At 40.0% G+C, this 22,259-nt stretch overlaps 1 protein-coding gene and 1 long non-coding RNA gene across 14 annotated transcripts in view; one reads left to right on the forward strand and one right to left on the reverse strand.

The window, feature by feature from the left end:
• Positions 1 to 22,259, reverse strand: part of PMFBP1 (polyamine modulated factor 1 binding protein 1) — a 384,114-nt gene that overhangs the window by 92,398 nt on the left and 269,457 nt on the right. For all 13 annotated transcript variants that reach the window (XR_016022045.1, XR_016022038.1, XR_016022042.1 and 10 more), the window contains one exon: positions 11,119 to 11,242. The gene's annotated coding sequence lies outside the window, so the exon portion shown is untranslated. The remainder of the gene's footprint in view (positions 1 to 11,118; positions 11,243 to 22,259) is intronic.
• LOC148757592 (uncharacterized) overlaps positions 1 to 22,259 on the forward strand; it is a 36,219-nt gene that overhangs the window by 9,340 nt on the left and 4,620 nt on the right. The gene's annotated exons all lie outside the window — the stretch shown is intronic.

The following is a 22,259-nucleotide window of genomic DNA, read 5'->3' on the forward strand; positions in this document are numbered from 1 at the left end:
AAGGGTTCTTAAACATTTTCAAATATAAACATCTAACCCACAGGTTGAAGGGTTCTTTAAAATTTCAAATATGAACATCTAACCTAGTGCATAAAACAGCCCAGAAAGTACCGTAGGTAACAGCTTTGAAGGAAACACATTGCTACAGATGCTTTATTTCTATATTCACTTGCCAGACATTCACTAGGCATCTACCATGTGCAAAGTATGCACCAGGCAGGAGCCATAGTAGTGAATAAGTCTTAATGGGAGAGGTGGTATGGAATTGCTTATGGAGAATAGGAACAGGGCATCCCGGGCTTAGGATGTGGCCTGAACAGTGTATGCATATTGGAGAAATGGGAAACTGTGAGCTAACAGGAATATATATATATATATATATATATATATATATATATTTTTTTTTTTTTTTTTTTTTCCCTTTTCTTTTCTTCCCCCCACCCCCACCCCGCTCTCAGTTCCTGGCACAGAGCTCCTAAAGCCCTTGGAATTTCCTAAGTGATAGAAACAGTAGGAGCATCTCTTATTCTAATATTTGTCTTTGACCCTGTCCCTGACACAGGCCTCCTAAAATCCTTCTAAATTTCTAAGTGATAAGGACACTAGGAGCATCTTTTGCTCTAATGAGGTGACTTTTGGCAGGCTCCTGGATGGGGCTGGTCACCAGAAAGACCAGCCATAATTAGAAGCTTGGAACTCTCAGTCCCACCCCTCATATTCCAGAGAGGGGACAGAGGCTAGAGATGGAGTTAATAATTGAACATAACTATGTGAGGAAGCCTCCCTAAAGTCCCAAGAGTAGGGGGTTTGGGGTGCTTGCAGGTGGATGAACACCTCCACACTGGGGGATGATGCACCCAATTTCACGGGACAGAGCTTCTGTGCTCGGGACCCTCCCAGACTTCACCCCATGGATCTCTTTATCTGGCTGCTCATCTGTGTGCTTTACTATAAATTAAACCAGCAAACGTGTTTCCCTGAGTTCTGTGAGCTGCTCTAGCAAATTAATCTAGCCTGAGGAGGGGTTGTTGGTAGAAGCTCAGGCAATAGTCTGAGCTTGTGACTGGGCTCTAAAGTGGGGGTGGGAGGGGCAGTCTTGTGGGACTGTGCCCTTTTCTTGTGAATCTGATGCTATCCCTCGGCAGGGAGTGTCAGAACTGAGTAAAATTGGAGGACACCCAGCTATTGTTGCAGAGAATTGCTTGGTGTGGGGGGAAAAAAACATCCACACATTCGGTGAACAGAAGTGTCAGAAGTGATGTGTTTTGTGTGAGTAGTAAAGGAGACCAACAGGGGAAACACATAGTAGGGAAGAACTGGGGTTTTCCCCATATAGGTAGGGAGATCGCCATGTTTCCTTTGCACTCATATACTAGGGGGTTAACTTGTATAAAGCCCCTTATGATATACTGAGGATTTGGGACTGTGTTCTACACTCGAGGAGGGAATCACGGTAGGGCAGTCACTCATTGTTAGAAAGACAGGACTCCTGCACTTTAAAAGGCTAAAACACTGAGGGAAGGACTGTTGGGGAAAAGACAGTTGGGAGGCTTTTGCACTCGTCCAGGTGAGAGACGGGTCTGAAACAGGACTGGGGGAATGGAAGGGAAGAGGCAGTCAGGAAGGTGTGTGGAGGTTTAGCCACAGGACCTGCTGACTGACTGCATGTGCATGTGTGTGTGGGGGGGGCTGAGCGGACAGGGGGGCACTGCAGAAGGCCCCCCCGTGTCTGGAGCCTAGGGGAGCTGCTCAATGGGGGCACCTTTACTCAAGGGTGAGTGAGGAGGTGTGCACTCAGGTTTGGAAACTCTGACCTGGAGAGGCCATTGGGCAGATCCCGATGGAAATAAGACACTCAGAGATACATGCTCACCTTTCTGTTTTGTGGGTAAGTCAGTTTAATACACATTCGTTGAGTCTCTACTACATGCCAAGAGAAGGACTTAGGTCTTGGCTATGCAGGGGTTTATGGTACAGAAAGTTCTCTAGTAAAAGCAGCCTTGGGTTTAATGGAAACATAACCCCAAAAGAGGATTTATTGGAGAAATTAAAGAAATTGCACGTAAATCTGCCAGATGAGTAAATTTTTTTCCCCCCAATTGTAATACTCTCCACTATTACAAGATCAAAGAAATAGACACACTTATGTATTTTGGAAGTGAACTGGCATAAGGCTTTGGAAAGTAATTTGAAAATATATATCAAGAGCCTTAAAAAGGATTATACTCTTTAAATCAGTAATTCCTTAGTCTATTCCAAAGGAAATAATCCCTAATTTTAAAAAAGCTTTCTATACAAAGATGTTCAACACTATGGTATTTGTGATAACAGTTTGGGAATTAGCTTAGATGCCCAGTTACATTGGAATGGCTCAGTAAATTATGACAAATCTGCTAGACGGAATACTAAACAGTCATTAAAAATGATGTTAGAAAGAAGTTTGTTACTTATATTAAATGGGAAAAATGATACTCAGTATCATCACAATTGCATACAATAAAGCCCAAAGCCTATGAGTAGAAGAACAATGACTAGAAGGAAATGCCACAATTTTAATAGTGGTTGATTTTAGGCATTAGAACCTGGTTTTTCCTTACTTGACCCGTTCTTTTGCATTTCCCAAATTTTCTATCCTAAGCGGTTTGAATGACCATTTATCAGGCAAATAAGCTCTCACTAGCAAATGCAGAATGAAGGCAGATGAGGACTTAGCGGACAGTCTTTGGAGTTGAAAGGAATCACAGAGGCTCAGAGACAACACTCACACTTGCTCTATGCCTGCGGGATGAATCTGTGGTGAAGGTGGTGCCTGGCTCTGCAGAGACATTTCGGGGACCAGGGTCTCTAAACAAATGGCCAGATGCTAATAAGACACCCCTTGAGTTGTTTCTTCCATTGTTATTTCCCCCTATTTACTGTCTGCTTTAGAAAAGGTTCCATCACCTAGCAAATGTACCCCCTGGGCACAGTCTTTCCTCAGGGACACTGACTGCTCCCCAGGACTCACAATTTCCTGGGGAATTATGTCTGTTCTCCCTTTTCTGCAGCAGCTCCTCAGACTCAGGGAGCCCAGAGCAGGTGGGGGAGGGGAGCAGGAAGGAGACGATTGCTCTGAGACACACCACAAGCCCATAAAGTCTGAAAGGTTAAGCAAAGACTGAGGCTTGAAGAGGGAAAATTCTCCATTCAACAATAATCTACCCCCTCCCTCACCTCTTCTCAAAATGGAAAGAAAGGGTGCAAGATGTAGGCACTTTAAAATATGCAAAATTAGGAGCTGGTGCAGACCTCATTAACACCCGCCTCCAACATCATTAAGATGTTTCCAAGAAAATTAATTGAAAGACTCATTAAAAATAAATTAAGAAAAATGTGTTGCAGAGCGCCCGCACTCAGCTCATAAATCACAGCTCAGAGCTCCGGCCCGCTGCTCCGGCAATTAACTCCAACCTATTTGTTTTATCCTGACTGTGAAAATTAGAAAGCAGACGTGGAGATTAGATTAGGGACGTCTGTCAAGCGGAACTTGAAGTGAATATTTTAGGATACAAAATGGAAACCAGGAAAACAAAGAAAGCAGAGATTTCATTCTCAGGAGCTTGTCTTTGAAAAGTGACAGGCAGATGAAGGGTGTTGGGAGAGCGTACGGAAGGAATACATACGCTCGGCTCCCGCTCAGCTCCGCTACCTCCAGAGGCAGGAAGGGCGGGGGAGAGAAAAGAACAGACGTTTCAACTATCCTGACCAGGAGGAATAGCACAATGCCTTCGCGTTATAAATATAAGGAGACCCACATCTCGGTCAAGATGGCACTGAGACATAAAAATAGGTGTTCCTGATAATACTGGCATTTATCATATTTCAGTGTTTAGACATATAGCCGTTTGGCCTAGTCACTCAAAACAGTGATTGGTCTCCTGCAATATGTTACGTATCAGTGATGACGACATGCACCTGTCCGTGACGTGAAATATGTCAGTCCTTTCTGTGTCTCTCTTAACCCAACGTCACAATCAACAATTACTGAGTAGCAGGCACTTGGCTGGCCTTATTCATATACGTGATCTCATTTAACTTTCATATCGCCAAGGAAGAGAACCATTTTACAAGATGTGGAAACTGAGGCTCAAAGTAAATGGATACACGTGGGAGTTACATGGCTAGGAAATGGCAGACTTGGGATTGCAACCCTGGAGTGAGACCAGCCACACAGCTTCTTGTCATTCAAAAGTATATATCAGGTCACTGTACTTTCCAAACCTCAAACTAGAAACCCTTTTTTGCCCTTCCCTTCTTTCCTCCTTCCCTTTATTTTCTCCTTCCACAAATATTATTGCAAACCCACAATATGCCAGGCAGGGTACCGAGTCTGGGAGGTGTAACGGTGGTCTTACTGAGTTTGAAAAGACAAACACTGAATAAGTCACTGCAAACATGGCGCTGCTGTGAAGGACACACTGAGAACACTGTGCAAAGGGAAACAGTCTGCCTATCATTCGGGTCACTTACTGAATGCCTATTATGTATCTGCACTGAGGATCTGGACATTGGACTGCTGGCTCTCCTCCTCACTAGCTGTGAGATCTTGGGTCAGTGATTTAACCTCTCGGTTTCCACATCTGTAGAATGGGGACAATACTAGTACTTACCTCAGAGTTTTATTTTGAGGGTAAAATGAGAAAATCCATCAGAAGCCCTTAGCAAAGTGCCTGGCTCAGAGTAAGCACTGAGTAAATGTCACCAGTTATTATTTAGAGGTGACATTTAAGTTGGCTCTTAAAGGAGAGGCAGGAATTTAATCAGAGCTCCATTTCTGGGGACAGCTGCAGCCTTATGGGTGGTATTTAAAATTATTTGGATCTTTCAAATAAAAGAGGGAGTGGGTGATCTTGGATAATAAGAGGCAGCCCAGCCTGTCACAACACACAGCCTCACTGGGCCCAGCGTCTGCAGCACCGGGTTGCAGAATGAAGAGTGAAATGCAGCAGGGCACAGAATAGGTGACAGCTTTGCTTCCTTTCCTCCCAATCATCTCAAAGGCACAAGGGCAATACCCCCCAAGCACAAGGGAGAAAGGTTAAGGTTGAGGAGGGGTGTCTTGTCACAGAATTTTCACAACTCCTACCTTGCCTAGGAGAGAGTTATGGAACAGTACCATGTTTCTCCGAAAATAAGACCAGGTTTTATATTAAGTTTTACTGCAAAAGACGCATTAGGGCTTATGTTCAGGGGATGTCATCCTGAAAAATCATGTTAGGGCTTATTTTCCGGTTAGGTCTTATTTTCAGGGAAACACAGTTGTTAGTGGACCAGCATCAGTAGCTTTTGGAAATTCAGCGATAGTGCAGTGGATCACAGTTGATTTTTCATTTTGTTTTAACCTAGTTTTCAAAAGACTGGGTGTAATTCTTGACTCCAGGTCTGTGGGCCCATCCTTACTTGTAAGGCTGTAATAATCCAGAACATGGCCATATCCAAGCTGATCCTCAGCTGGATGGTCTGATATGGTCCTAACAGTTGTTTGCACTTGGTGTGCCTTGTGGACCAGTTACTAACTGGGCTATAAGGAGTTATTCAGTCTTTTGAATATCACCCTTGCCAATAAACAAGGCTGGACCAAGGCAAAGTTTGAAATATATAAAACTTGACAATAAAATACTTCCTACTTAGTAGAAAAACTACTAGCTAACATTAGAAATTACCTTTTTTAAAGTTTTCTATCTCTCCCTTAAAGCTTAGAAATCTGTTGAAGGACAAATACCCGGGAAGGGTAACATTGTAAGCTCTTTCTACACAGGGTGAATTTCATACCCTTTTGAGATGACAGATTTTGACAGTGGAAAGGAAGTAAGCCCACATGGCCCTGACAACAGGAGACGGGTACTGCACTGAGCACTCCGAAACTGCAAAAAAAAAAAAAAAAAAAAAAAAAAGGCAACCTATTTCAAGAATTTGTCAAGGGCTGGGCTGATGAGCAGAATCATCTTCAATCTGTCCTCTCCTTGGGCAATGTCCAAATAGGTGCCATGATCTGTGAATTCTACATCATCCATATCTTCTGCATCCATCTCTCTTTTCCACCCCCCGCTTTGCCTGAGTTTGGCTCTCTCTTGTCTGGGCTCTTGCAAAAGCCTCCTACTGAATTTCCTCTCCTCCAGTCTCACCTCCTTTACTCTACTGGCAGACTTATTGTCCTATAGCATAGATAGAATCATGTCATTCCACTGTCCAAAGCATTGGATCTCTACAGAATAAAGTCCAAGCTTCTTAACTTGGCCACCTGGAATCTGGCCACAAGTGATCTTTTCAGGCACATCTCTCACTACTTCCTCTTTTTCTAATTATACATTTTTGACGTTTGTCAGACTACTTACTATTTCCAAAGCACACCCTTTATGTTTCCCATGCCTTTTACTCTCCCTTTACCTTTATCACACCTGCCTCAATTCATCTCTAACAATTTTAACCTCTTCTTCAAGGCCCAATCCAAACACTCACATCTGTAAAGCTTTATGATTTCCCTTTCCCCAACCTGAGAGAGAATTTACTTTTAGAATGCCTGCCAATACTTATTGAATGATTGAATAAACTTTCTAATAGCAATTATCACAATGTCTGCTACAACTCAACTGGTTGCAATATGTGCATCGGTCTGTCACCTGCCTAGATAACAAGTTCCCTTAAAGATATGAACCATATCTTGTTTGTGTCTCCCACAGAACCTAAAACTGGCACATAGTAAGGGCTCTTTAAATTGTGTTATACTTTACTTACAGTGAAATTTAAGTGCTTTGACATATTATTTCAATTGTTCTCGGTTACTTATATAAATAAACAGTTTTGCTCTTGATAATGGAGAATTAATGGCACAGGTAGACTAATTTACTTGGGAGACACAATGGTAGAGCTGAGACCATCTCCCCAACTCCTGGTCCAGTGCTCTTTGAGCTATTGTAATTTATCCACATATCAACATTCCACAGAGAACTAGAGCACTTTACAGTAGCTATTTATTTAACTACCTAGAAAAAATAGCCTACTGGAGAAGCCATGTCTGAGTGAGATAAACCATGTCCCTTTCCTCGTGCCTCAGATGATGTATAGATGGGGAAACCAGTGCCGATCATGCATGAAACACATAGTTTTCACTTCCTTTCGGAGCTCAAGCTTACCACTTTGGGTCACTCTTTCATCTTAGGACAGTAGGGAATTTAAGAAGTTGATAACCCCTCACAAAATCCTAGAAGCTCTTACTTAGACATAATCCTCTTCATATAGCCCATAAATGCTAGGTGAGTAGCCACATTTCAAGAAATAAGGCCTGGCTGCAGATGAACAAATCTCTACATTTTGTTCTTTTACTTGAGGGCCACGTGTGTGTGTGTGCATGCACACACACACACACACACACACACACACACACACACCCAACCCTCTCGGCAACCGAGTAGCCAAAGTGTTTCTAAGCCAACCAATAATGCCTCTCTGAGGTGCCCCACCCAATTTCTTCCTGTCAGTGTTGTATTTCCACTGAACAGATTCATCCCCAGAAGGAGATGATGCCCTATGTTATGGAATCCCTGCTCTCTGTCAAACTACATATTTTTATGCTTTATTATCCAACTGGGCTGTCCCAGGCTTTGTGAGCAGTGTCTGAATATTCCTCTGGGAATTCATTGGTTACAAGGTTATTCTGGGCTGTGGCTATCTTTTGATATCTCATTGGTATTTTCTAGTGTTTCCTGTGATAATATTAGAGCAATAATTAGAGCAATTAGTATGGCCAGTGGCTTTGGGCTGATTTATTCTCTTAAGCTCATATGCAGGTAGGAAAAATTTAATTGCCCTGGTTCTGTCAGGGTCCAAATGATGCCTAGGTTTCCACTGCTTAGTCAAGCATCTCTGGGGTCAATTTTCATTAAAATGACCCTGACACTAATGACAAGTGACTGTTTCTGCCCCCCATTTGCAATTTTATAATAATGTCCTTTTGTTTGCTTCTCACTGAAGTATACGAGACATTGCCGAAAGCCTCCATTTGTCCCTGTTACATATCATGCTTAATTTAAATTTCAGAATTGTTTCTTTAAAGAACCTTGTCTCTCTTTTAGAATACAAAATATTTGAGGACAGAAACTGTGTTTTCTATAACCAATTCAGTAGGTAGTTGAAATGATAAAACAAATAAACAAGCAAACAAATAATTTCACATCGGAACTAAATATATTCTGGGAATTCACAAAGAAGCATTTGGGGTTGAATCTAGCTACAACATATTGTGAGAGACCTTTTGTGATTTCCTTACACCTTGATTAATATCAGCAAAAATAGGGATAACAATGCTCACCTCAAAAGGTTTTAGTGAAGATGAGATGAGGAAAATTTTTTGTGAAAGTATCGCATGATGCTCACATGCTGAATGCATCTGAGTATATTTTCGCTGTCTCAGATATCCAAGATCCAATCAAAGAACCCACCTAAATGCCCATGAAAATGTAGCTAAAGCAAAAATAATTTAATATATTTCTTTTATGCCCCTTGCTTGATTTCATTTGTACTTAAACAACAACAACGATAAAATTTCGTGTTTTTAGGATTTGTAAAGACTATTTAGGTTAACTTCCTCACTTCCGAGGCAAGGAAACTGAAACCCAGAGACTTCACCTTCAAGGTTATGACTAGTAATTAGCACAGACCGATTTCCCTTACATTCTGTACACATGATAGTTTGCACCGTTGTTCTGAAAGATGTGTTAAAGAACTGATCCTTCCTCCTGAGTCTGAGGTGAGAATGACTGATGACAGCAATTCACCTTGAACACACACACACACACACACACACACACACACACACACACACGTGTATATGTATACATATATAAAATATTTTGTTATGCTTCTCATGAGTAAGGGAAAATATGATCATTCTAGAAAATTTGGAAGAAAAGTGTAAAAATTAAAATTGCCTACAGTTCTATTATTACTCAGTGGTAAATATTTTTAATATTGTGGTATGTTTAATAAAATTGGAATGATTATATTTTTTATACTTGAGTTTTTTTATTTGACATTGTTCTACAAACATTTTCCCCATATCATTAAATAATCTTTGACAATACAATTTCAAAGGGTTGCATAACATTCCTCCCTGTGGTTTCATCGTAGCTCAGGCGGCAGGATGGCATGCCCCTACCTTAAGGGTCAGATTTGGGATGGAATTCTAGCCCCACCTGTTAATACCATGTTTCCCTGAAAATAAGACTGGGTTTTATATTATTTTTTGCTCCAAAAGATGCATTAGGGTGTATTTTCAGGGGATGGCTTACTTTTTCATGTACAACAATCTACATTTATTCAAATACGGTCATGTCATCTTCTTCTGGAACATCGTCATAACGTACTAAATGCGTCCGTCTGGCTGACGATCTTAACTGGGGCTTATTTTCGGGGTAGGTCTTATTTTTGGGGAAACACGGTAGCTGGGTGATGCAAAACCAGCTGCTTACCCTCATTAAGCCTCCCTCAATTCTCACATCTACAAAATATTGATAATACCTCATGTGGTTTCTATCAAGGTTAAATGATGTAGAGTATATATGTACTTAGCATTGTGCTCCCGCACAGTAAGCATTCAATAAATGGAAGCTATTTGTTATTGCTATTACCTTCTCACACTCTTATTATTGGGCATTTAGGTTGTTTCTAGTTATAAATAAATACCAGGTAAAGAATCTTCCCATAGCCACCAGTATAATCTACCTGAAATGTGTATCTGTTGTGGTCACTCCTTGCATAAAGATCTCCCATAGCTCCACCAAAGGTTTTCAAACTTTCTTTTTAGCAGAAGAACCCTTCTTTTAAATATCTTAAGTCAAACTTCCCCAGGAACGTGGGTCGTGTCAGGGCTGGGTTCAGAGTCTGAATCAATTCCCAGCCGCACCCTACCTCCCTATTGACAAAGATTCCTAACGCTTCTCTGAGAAACACAGGGGCTACTCTGAACACAACGGGAGAAACTCTGACCTACAGAGTAAAAGTGAAGCCCCAGGACACGGTGTGACGTCTCCAAAATGTCTATTCCTGAAAGATCATGATGTGTTTTCTTTTCTTACCACTTTGCTTATGTTATTGCTTCTGTCCAAAATGTTCTTACCTCCCTTCCTCCCAAGGCTAACACCCATAACCAACTCAGCCTGCACATCACTTCTTTCAGGAAGTGATGCTCCTGAGATCTTCCCAATTCCCACGCTATCCAGTCAACTTCTCTGTCTTCATAGGTACCATATCCCCCTGATGGTCCAGACTAGGAGATCTCAGAGGGCAGAGACTGTTTCTTACTGACCAGTATATTCCCAGTTCCCAGCATAAGTTCTGCTCACTAAAAATATTTGTTAAATAAATAAACTTATGGATACATTTCGGGTACCTCTCTATTTCCTTAGCATCGTTTTATAGAAGCAGGGTTACTGGGGGGAAAAGGACGGACATTTCTAGGCCTCTTGATGCACTCTTGGTAAGATTTATTGCAAAAAATGGTTAGACATTCATTTGAAACAGAACTGTCTCTCCTGTGCCCCCAGTGTTTGCTATTTGTGTTTGGCTTCAGCTTTCATAGAATCCCATAATGCCCATGTATAAACTATTAGGGAAACAGATTACCTAATTTTATCACATGGAAAATAAAGAAACCATAACTATTAAAAATCTTAAATTTTAAGGGTAAGGTGAATTAATCGAAATCTCTCTAAGACATTTTAAAATATTACACATCTCTATGTTCTCATTTAGTTTTACGGTTTTAATTACTTATTCATCCATGACTTAAAAAAATCCAAATCTGTCAGCCAGAATTTTCTCCTGAGTTTTAGATTCATATGCAATTGCCTGGATGTCACATTGGTAAACTTGGTGTGCTCAAAGCTGAATCCATCATCCCTTCTGTCCCCATATTTCTCCAAACTTGTTCTTTCTCCTTTCTTCCTACCTCATCACCACCTACTTAGTTACCCCAAGCCCAAAATTTGGGAGTCATCTTCAACTTTTCCTCATTCTTACCCTCCACACCTAATCAGTCACCAAATCCTGTTGCTCTAATGCCTAAATATTTGTCACACTTACCCTTCTCCATCACCACTGTCACTGTCCTGGATTAGCCCCTTGTTATTTCTTGCCTAGATTACTGCAGAACCTCCTCAGCGGTCTCGATTCCGGTCTTGCGCTCTCCATTCCATCACTCACATTCCTGTCATGAACATATAATCAATCTGAATGAAAAGTAGCTGTAAATGGCAATAGATATCAATGTCTTCAAATCATGTTCTTTTAAAAATATGATGTCATAGGTTAAGACATAATCAGTTAAACATAGTTCTCCTGGAGACAGGTTGACTGCTCAGCGGAAGAATCAAATGAAGTATAACAATGAACGATATATCAGTTCACTTGAAATAATACTCATGGAGAACCGACATTTATTGGATTGTGCAGAGATGACGGGGAGGTTAGTAACGCTGGAAGGGCACGGTGGACTAAGACGCACTCCAGCATCGTGAGGGCCACGTGGCCTTTGTCAATGCAGCAGGGAAAGGAACATTTACTAAAGCTCATCACGGCTTGATAATTCTACGAGCCAAAGTGACAACCAACAGGAACTAACTTTTCTACCCCCGTAAATGATAAACACATTGTTAAGGTGGCCAGAAGGGGACTTCACCAGCTTCATGACCACAACGAACTCTCATATACCAAGGGCTTTAAACAAGGGTGCAATCAGTGCCTCAAGCCTTTAACACACCTTCTCCCTGCAGGTTAAAGAGGGGAAAACGATCTAAGTTTAGCATGTTTGGAAAATGGCGGTGAGTATAAAATGGAATGAAGTTTGGAGACTGGAATAAAGCAAATAAGACTATCAAAGAAGTTGAGATGAGATATGGTATTAATCAGTGTTTCCCAAACAATCTATGGTAAAGAGCAGTTAAAAAAAAAATCCATATCATTATGGACAAATATTTGTATAAAACACAATAAAATGCTAGAAAAATAAAATGTAAAAGAAATACAAAATACTAGGCCCATTTTTTATGGCGAGAATACCCAGACATAAAAGCACTCTCAAGCTGCTAAAAACTTTTCTAAATGCTCATTCTTAATTTTTGTATTTATCTTATCACAAACCAGTAATAGTTTATAGACCAGCACTGGCCCATGGGTCACACTGAGTAGCACCATTTATTTAAGATAAATTGCAAAGACTTTTCTCACAAAGATATACTTTTGGGAAGATATTCATCTGTTAATTAATGTTCATATATCTTTCAAAGATTGAAACATTTTGGCTGTTTGGGTCTTGGAAAACTTCTGTCTCTGGTCAGGTCAAGTTGAGAGCATCTCTATGAGAAAATACCTATCAAACCAGTGAGATTCATGTCAAACTCTAGAGAAACAATAACTGTGTAGATTAAAAACTCTCATCAGAGAATATATAAGCTGTGACTATGATGTTGACTGTATTGTTTAGTGATGGATTTTTCAGTCAACCAGCCAGTAAGAATGTCCCTCCATCCCACCCAGATCTCAATCAATTATCACAATGTCTGATTTGATAGGCTGATAGTCACAGTGATAGAAACACGAGTGATAGACCAGGTTCCTTTAGCCTGTATTGAACAATAAATATCCATCAAGTATGAGCTATATGCAGGCTTCTTGCTGTCTTTATTCTAAATATAAGTGCAGCTGTCTCTCTCTGAAAAGGCATGTGTAGTCAATACTGAAACAGCAGATGGAAGATGCCAACTCTCAGATCCAGTATTGTTTTAGGTTAGAAGGCTAAGAAATATTGATAAAGCAGGGGTAGTGAAAAGAAAGGATTTTATTTGTTACCTTTAAAACCTTGTTCACAGATAAACTGTTCTCATGCTGTGCCTTGAAACCTCATTATAAGACATATTTAATGTGATTCTCATGGGCTGTTTCTCATTACAGCCAATGGTGAAATGATGGTTAGTGGTAACTTTGGAAATAAGGAAATTGATATAATGCATGGAGAGAATATGTATTAATTTATGTATCAACCTGTAATTTGAGGGACTGACATGCACAGTCTGGAAGAGAGAGACTTCAGGGAGATAGCCTTCAAGCAGGTGAAAAAGAGAAGTCCTGTGGAAATGGGAATTCAGGATGCATTGAACATGTCTTAAGAGTTGGGGATGCAAAGTTAATAAAATGCTGTTTTTCTTTTCATGGTGTGGTGTCAGAGGTAGACATGTATACAAAGAATTACAAAATGGTGGGAGACGTGCAGAAATAGGAATTTGAACAAGGTACAGCTATTGTACAGAAGACAGTGATTAACTCCATCAGGTAGACTGGTTGTAAAAAAAGAAAAAAGATACAAAGCAATTTATACTGGCAAAATGACTCCCAAAGTGTTAAGGGGAATCATTTCTGGAAGTTGTTAAAGGGAAACCTAAGGTCTAATTCCCCTTAAGTCAAGTATGTCCATAAACCTTTTACTTGTAAGGATATAGATTAAAAATTCTTTGTTAGGATAACCACCCTCCACCAAAAATTATACATACACCTACTAACACCCCATCCCTGAACTGAGACCACTCAGCAAAACTCTTATTGAAGTAGAAACATTTTGTGAGCACTGGGGATAGGGGAATCCACGAAAGGGCAAACAATAATGAATGAAAAGAATGAGTGCCACTTGTCTTACGTGTTCAGGAGTTTGTTTCCAAGTGTTTTATGTTTTTCATATTATTATAAATGGGACTTTTTTTCTTAACTTCAGTTTTGGATTTTTCATTGCTAGTGTATAGCAATACCATCGATTTTTGTATATTGATCTTGTGTCCTGCAACACTGTCGAACTTGTTTACTAGTTGCAATAGTTGCCTTTTTTTTTTTGGAATGCTTTGGATTTTCAATATACAAGATCACATCATCTGAAGGCAAAGTTAGTTTTACTTTTTCCATTCCAATGTAGATGTCTTTTATTTCTTTTTCTTGCCTAATTGCCCTGGCTACACCTCAATTACAATGTTGAATATAAGTGGTGAGTGTGGACATCTCATCTAGTTCCTGATCTTAGGGGAAAAGCATTTAGTCTTTTACCACTAAGTATGTTATTAGCTTTGGGGTTTTGCATTATAGATAGCCCTTTTCAGATTGAGGAGTTTTCCTTTTAGCCCTAGTTTATTAAGTGTTGTTTTGTTTGTTTGTTTTTTAATTACAAAAGGGTGTTGGATTTTGTCAAAGGCCTTTTCTGTTATGTCGCTGATTTTGAATTTAAAAATTGCATTGCTTAAGTCTGGCTTTTCCAGGAAGGCAGATCATGTACCTAATTAGCTTGTGGATTTAGGTGAAGAGGATAAAAAACAGAATGTTTCTAGTGTGCTTTAGTTTCTACTGGGTACATTTAACACGGTAATAGAAGAAAATTGGAGCTCAAGAAAGAACCTGCTGATTTGTAAATGGGATTGAAAAATGCAATTATTTTTCAATTTCAACCAACAAAAGATAATATTGAGAAACGTGTTGAGCAATAAAGCTGATTTTCAAAAAGCTTCACATCCAAAACCCAATCAAGATCATGGCCATCATTCCTCCTCCTGAAATCTCTGAAATTGATTTGGTGGTGCCTATTAAATGCTTTCGCTGGGACAAAGTGACAGAAGAAGTGATGACTGATCATGGCTAAGCTTCTGCTGGGAAGTTGTACCTATCACTTCTACCCACATTGCAATGGCAAAAGAAAGTCTTATGACCAAGCCTAACGTCAAAGAGACAGTCACCCATAGGGATAGGTGCTGAAAATCAAATGAAAATGAGTGGTATTTATTATCCTAAGAAAGGACAGAAAATAATTAATAATAATAATAATTAAAAAAAACCTGACACAGCCTGTTCCTTTGGTGACAAATATTTGCTCCCCCTTTTTATATGCATACTATTTCATTTCTTCTTTAAAGAAGACACCCTAAAGTCTCATCCAATCACATTTCAAACTCGAAGCACTGGATCTCAGATGACTCTTCATCCAGATAACAATGAACTAACATGCCGTTGCTTGTCCCCACAGTGGTGGAAGAACAGGGTAACTACAATCTCCCATTTAGAAAGGGAAAGAATGGAAATCATACAGCAGGCACTGATTCACAGCAATTCTGAAATCTTTGTGGGATTACATGGTGAAGGCCCCCTAGGGATAGGGGCTGTTCTTTGATTGGGCTCTTGTTCTGCTCCCTAGGGGTGCTTCTCAGTTTATTGTTCTCCATGGCTCTGGGAGGTCCTCCTTTCCCTCCATTATCCTCCTTGGCCATGTCTGAAAAGGGCATTGAAAAATATGCTTTCCTTTGTGGCTTAGCCTGCTTTCTATAGAAGACTGGGGGCTTCAAGGTCATTTTAATCTCAAATAGTCATATTAAAAAAAGAAAAAAAGAAAAACTAGGGTGGTGCCCATGGGATGTCTTTCCATATATTTAGGTCTTTAATTGCTTTCAAAATGTTTCATTGACAGTACATTGCTTTCAAAAACATAGTTGGCTTTGTATCTATTTGATCCTGGTCAACTCTATGTGTCAATAACCAATTGCTTGTTTCTTTTTGAGACATGCCTCCCTCTAGACTACATTCCAGGTACCTTGAGCTCTGAGTTCTGTGTGAGAACCAATTATTAGTCAATCCATGGGCAACATCAGGGACCAGGAAGTGCCTCTATGTTTGCACATATTGTTAGAAACGTGGGCCTTGCTGCAGAAAGATCATTTCCAAAACTGCGACTATTTTCCAAAATGAGAACTATTCTCTCTAGTCCAGTGGTTTTCAACCAGAGGTGATTTTGCTCCCCAGGGAACATCTGGCAATGTCTGAAGACATTTTGGTTGTCACAACTGGCGGGTGTTACTAGCACCTAGTGAGTAGAGGCCAGGAATGGTGCTGTACATGCTAAAACGCACAGGAAAGCTCCCTTCTGGATGCTTCTCCCTCCCCTCAACAAAGAATTATTCGGTCTAAAATGTTAATAGTGCAGAGGTTGAGAAACCCTATTCCTAACACTACCACTGAAACGGAAGTCCCATGAACTCTCCTGATAGCTCTCCAGAGCAAAAACAGATAACGTGTTTCTGTGTTTATCCCACCCGCCAGATGCATGTTCTTCAATTTTTTCTTCCCCAGAAGCAAAACGTTGGGATCAGAGAGAATATGAAAGCCCACTTGTTTTGATACTTGAAGGAATCACAATTTGTTTTTTTAACCCTTTCATTGTCTTTTGACCACCTCTTCACCACCCCCCGTTTTTTGTTAAGATTTGTTACACAATATATAATCTTTTGATTCCTTCATCTACCAAAGATTCTTATCATGCTAAACACATTCTCAATTGATATGGATTTTATTTCTCCTTTTTAATGCTTAGTACAAGCCTTCCTTTAGGTTCTTTTAGAAGGAAAAGCAGAGCTACTGGGATGTTCTGGTTTATAACAATCTCTGGTTTATCATTATCATCATCTAGTGCCTCCGAGAATGTTCCTATTGTCATTTGTGAAGGAAATCCATCAGGTTTCACACTAAAATATTAGGGGATACATTTGAGGGTCCAGGCGTTTCATGTTCAGGACCTTAGAGTCTTCAGGGTACCAGGGAGGTATTTTATTAGAAATGGGCAGAACGTTTGAGACAGAGATTAGTGCAACAGGAGACAGAACACAGCAAAAGGGAAATTATAGATGCGGTCATATCAGGTAGACCTGTCCTTAGAGAGCAAGGCCGGCTGTATCCTCTAAGGATCTAGATTCTAGAAGAAAGGGAAATGCTGTTTCAGTCCTACTTTCACCTAAGTCACTAATTTACAGAGCCTAGGCAGCGTCTCAATGACTACAGTGAGAATCCATGCTTGAATATGACTAAATTACCCTAATACTTCAGGTGAAAAAATATAAAGAGAAATAAAACAGTGTGACTTTTGTAAGCAGCGTTTGCTTTCTTGGTTACTTCCAAATGTCTCTACTACTTTTTTCAAAAAAGGACAATTCTGCCTTCTAATAGAATTCCTGACTAGGCAGATCATTTTATTAGATAAATGTTCTATTAATATTTTGCTTTCCTTCATTTCATACCATTTTCTATTTTATTCCTTTGTATCATGGTTGAAAATATATATGATTCTTATCTCTTCCTCAGGTTTTTCTTTTTTTCATTGTGACATCTGTGCATTAATCACTGTTAGCCAAGCGGCAGAGAGACCCGATTCTTTTAATGGGAAGAGAGCACGCTGCATAGAAAGCATGCCAGCCCGCAAGTTAGATGCCTGGACCCTAGCCTGGAATCTGCCATTCTCTGACTGACTGTCCCAGAACAAGTCACTTCTCTAGTTGTTTCAGTACAATTAGTATTTTACCAAAAGATCTCAAGGGGTCACTTTCATCTCAAATATTCTCTTTATGTCTAATCTTCTTTTGTTTATGTTACATGAGGACAGTAACATGGTAGTTAAATATTTTCTTCTTTCGCTGCTTATTTTGCAACTGTCTGTCTAGTGTGTGTGTGTGTTGTGTGTGTGTGTGTGTGTGTATGTGTCTGATAGTGGTGAAGATTGGGGTGGAGAATGGGGAGAGAATGGACTAATTAACGTTGGTAGGCAATAACATGGTATAATACTCTGTAAACATAACTTGTGTTAAAGAAGATATGCAGGTATTTAAATACCTCTGTTAGAGGAAATATGTAAGCATTCATCATGGTTACAAAATAGCATTCTCAGAAATGCCATTACCCCCTCTCCCAGGACAGATAAAATACCTGCAGACTCTGACCTGCCACTGAAACAGCCATGAAACCCTCGTGCTTTTATAGGCAGGACAAGGCTTTGAAGCTTCAGCTTTAAATCGCCCCAGCATTGCCCCCCCCCCCATCTGTAATGAGGACAGCATTTTCCTAGTCAAAACATCCTGTTCTATTTATAGGCATTCACTTATCTGAATAATAAACAGAAGTAGCAGGCTATTCTTATACCATTTTCCTTCAACTACCCTACTATTTAATACAATGCTAACAATTAAAAAAAATTCCAGAGCCACAATACATAACAGTGTGTTTAGTTAATTACCTTAGAGAAGACACTGACCAACGTATATTTGAATAGTTGAAATCTTGCAAGAATATTTGATTGGCTTTTGTTTACCTGGGGTTTCCAATAACTCCCTTCCCATTTCATGGGGGAAAAAAGGTTTGAGTCCTTTAAATGATTCCAGAAATATCCAGTCTCCCGAGTTGAAGGGAGACTGTATTCACCTGCTAGGTAAACTCCCTTAGCTGATGTTGCTTTAAATAAGGATGGCAGACAATACAGTATCCACAGAGACAGCCACGATTCACTTCTATTCTTTTTCTTATGTAAGTTTGTATTAGGTTATTTAATGGACCACATTATATTCAGTAGGTACGGCATGCAAACCCCCAAATGGCTGGTGCTTAATTCCATCCCTCCAGTCTGTTTTAACTAAGACGTTTTCTCCTGTGCACATAATCTTCATTATCATAGAAGTTATTTTTAATTTATAATTAACATAGTCTCCTTCTCATTATGGACGCCTTGATCGATTTAGACCCTCCAGACACATCTCATCTGGCACGGTCCTGGCTGTGTCCTGCAGTTCTCTGAACGTGCAGTAGGTGTCTATCTTAGCCTTTCCTTCATCCTTCCTCCTCCTCTCGTCCCTGACACTGTGATATAGTGCATAATTCCAAAATGGCAGCTTTTTGAAAATTCACCTTGATTATCAGACATTAAAAGTGACTCATCCCGCAGTGACTGTCTGGCAGAAGGGACGGGATCAGACAGCAAGACAATGAGGGGACTGGGCGTATTAGTGCACTAGATTACAGAGCCCATCAAAAATACCTTTGTTCTGTCAAAGATCCAATCATTTACTAGTTGTGTTCTGCAGAGGAGAAAGAATGAGAAGGAAAAAATCCACCAAACAAACAAATAAACAAACAAACAAAAATCCATCCAAGAATTTAAAACCTTCTCAGATCTCTTCATTCGAAGAATGGAAGGAAGTATCGGATCAACCATCTCAAGAGGAGGAAAGGTGGGGACTGTGCTTCTGGAAAGGGAATCTACAGAACCCTTTCTTTCAGTGGCTATCAAATTTTCAACACTAGATTCTGTCCTTCGGGTTACGGGAAGAGGGAAATTGGCAAGGTACAGAGTTTGCTCATGCCTACGGCTGCACTCAGCCCTGATTTACAGCAGAATATTTAGAAGACACAATATTTCACAATTAGAACATTCATTTTCATTAAAAGTAAAGCTTCTGATTTCTATCATGTCACATTATAATGCTAACCAAGAAATGTGTGACGGGTGAAAGAGGAAAATATATGTAAGGGCTATTATTGATAAATACTTTATAAGCATCTAAACTGGCCCAGGTAAAAAGGCAGTAGGAATCTTTGTTAAGACAGAGTGTATGAATTCTTGCATCGAGCATGTGTGTGTGTTTGTGTGCAAAGGGGAGGAGGGAACAGGAGAAGGGGGAGGTGAGAGATGAGGGCATTCATACCGAGCCCTGTGTGGGTGTATAACTGGGTGGGATGCGTGCTGCGTCGTCAGCATGACTGCAAGCCTGGCTAGCTTGTCTGATTCTCCAAGGAGACAAAAATACCCAAATGAGACGCTGGTGCCTGGCTTTCTTCTTCTTCTTCTTTTTTCTTTTTTCCTTTTTATCATTTTCATCATTTGCCTATGAACTCATAGGAGCAGTTTATCAGTCATGGAAAATGCCCCAAAGGGGCCCAGATCAAAGGCAGGCTTTGAATTGTGTGCTTAGGTGGATCTCCCTGCCAAATACTTTAATGTGATTAAAACACAAATTCCATAAACAATTATTTTCCATCTGTTCAGCAACAGTAATATTGATGCTATGAGCCATCCATGGCATCTTTCTTTTACAAAGATACACTGAGTGAATCCAAACGCTCTTCTGCACATGCACGCAGCAGATTGGGGAGGGTTTGGAAGGGCTTATCCTGCTAGCAGGGTAGGTAGGAGAATGGCGACTGTCACCACGCAGGGATCTCTTGATAAGAATGGTTGTATTTTAACTGACTGTCACTTAGCAGATAGATTTGTTAAAACAGCTCATTGCATTCCACCAATTGTGCCTCAAGCCTGGAGGTTGGTCATTTCTCCCCCCCCCACATCCATATGTGTTTCTTCCATCAGGTACAGAAAACATGTCCCTGTTTTGGCCCCTCTTAATTACCCCTAAATGACTTCACTCCTTTATTGGTGAAGGGAGACAGATTCAGCAGGATCCCCTGGGTAGACTGGCCCAGTAACAGTTACACTTTCAGAGATTCATTCCTGTTTGTCTGGATTCACAACACACACCCTGAGGAGTAGGGAGAAAGCAAATCTGTAAGCTTTAAAAATCTCTGCCTAAACCTGACCAAGGGAGGGCTCAGGCCAATTTCCACACACCAGCACTCCTAACACAGGGATGGATTCATGAAAGAGAGACCAGTGCAAGAGTTTTGATCGGTGGAATTTTAATGAGCCCTAAAGGTTAGGCTTCGACTTCGTTAACAAACAACTCTAGAGATAATTTCCAATTTTCGGTGTTTATAGAATAGTGGTTCCTCGGTCATAATCAAATTCTAAGACTGTTGAGAGGCTATTCTGCAAGTCCAGCTGATGCTGAAACACAAACCATCAGAAATTATTAAATGTATGCTCAAAATCAAATGTAGAAGAAATCAAAAGAGGAAGAAATTTTGCAAATTAAAATGATCACATTAACTTCCTCTGATGAAATCAGTTCAGTCAAATGCAAAATACTATTAAAAAGAAAACCTGCAGATATTTCAGCTGTTAAAAGGGTTATGATTATCCTAATATTTAAATGGACAGAGACAAGAAAAAAAGAGAGAGAATAAACAAAAGAGGAAAGCTTCATCCCCAGGAATGAGAGACCAAGGTCTCTGCTACATGTGTGTTTCAACAATGTAGGAAAGAATACAGAAACAAAATTTACCAAAATTTACTGCTAGACAACAGGTCAGTTTGTTGGAAATATTTCCCCACTGCCCCTCTTCCTCTTCCCTCTTCCTGCTCCCCTCAGTCTTTACTGAGCTTTTGCAGAATTGCCATAATTGCACCAGAAGGGGGGAAAGTATTTTTTAGAATTCCAGCCACATAAAATAAGAGCAAAGGGTAGTTAAGACAAAAGGCCGTATCCAAAGATTTGGCTTTTCTGTGTTGGTTGGAAAGCAGGATGCTCAATCTAATGGCATGGGGACCAACAGCAGGTGCTTGAGCTATAAATGCTGCGAGGAATATTCTTTAGGTTATTTAACACCATGCTAAGTTTTATTTCCTCCAATGCTACAAATCCCCTCTGGCTTCCCAGGCTTGCCACATCCCTTCTTGGTTTGCGGAAGAATGGAAGGGATTAACAGAAAACAAACGAGTGGCCTGAGGTTCTATGACAGTGAGGGTGCCAGGGGTTATGGAGTGAGGGGCCCTGCTAGGTGCTGCTTTGGGCAGGTGTTGGGACATAAAAGGGCACACAGGGCATGGGATTAGGGGTTGGCAGACCTGGGTTCCCATTCTGGCTTTGTACCTTATTCCTTACTCTCCATGTGACCTTGCTGGGGGCAGTCAAACCCTCTGAGTTAGTTTTCTCCTAGGATAAAAGGGATTAGCGAGTTCAGGTAATGTTAGAACTGGGAGGGACTTCCGGGATCATTTAATCAGTTTTTGTCATTTTACAGACAGAAAACTAAGAAGCAATAATAGCAGTAATAATAATAATAATAGTAGTAGTAGTTATTATCTTAAAGCATTTAATAGGTGCCAGGCACTGTTCTAAGCTTTTTATAAGTATTATTCTATTTTCACAACAACCTAATTTGGTAGGTAGTATTGTTACTCCCATTTTATAGATAGGGAAACTGAGGTGTGGTAAGGTTCAATATCCAAGGTGATATTGAACTAGTCAGTGGTGGAGCTGGGTTTCACACCCAGATAGCCTGGCTCTAAAGTCTTAAATTAATATAAGATCGGTATTATATTATATTATATTGTATTATATTATATTATATTATATTATATTAATTATATTATATTATATTATATTATATTATATTATATTATATTAGACCCAGTTTTATGTTATATTAAAATAAGACTGGGTCTTATATTAATTTTTGCTCCAAAAGATGCATTCGAGCTGATGGTCCGG

Source organism: Rhinolophus sinicus, chromosome 8 (genome assembly GCF_057876585.1).
Source record: "Rhinolophus sinicus isolate RSI-liver-muscle chromosome 8, RSI-T2T, whole genome shotgun sequence".
NCBI classification, from domain to species: domain Eukaryota; kingdom Metazoa; phylum Chordata; class Mammalia; order Chiroptera; family Rhinolophidae; genus Rhinolophus; species Rhinolophus sinicus.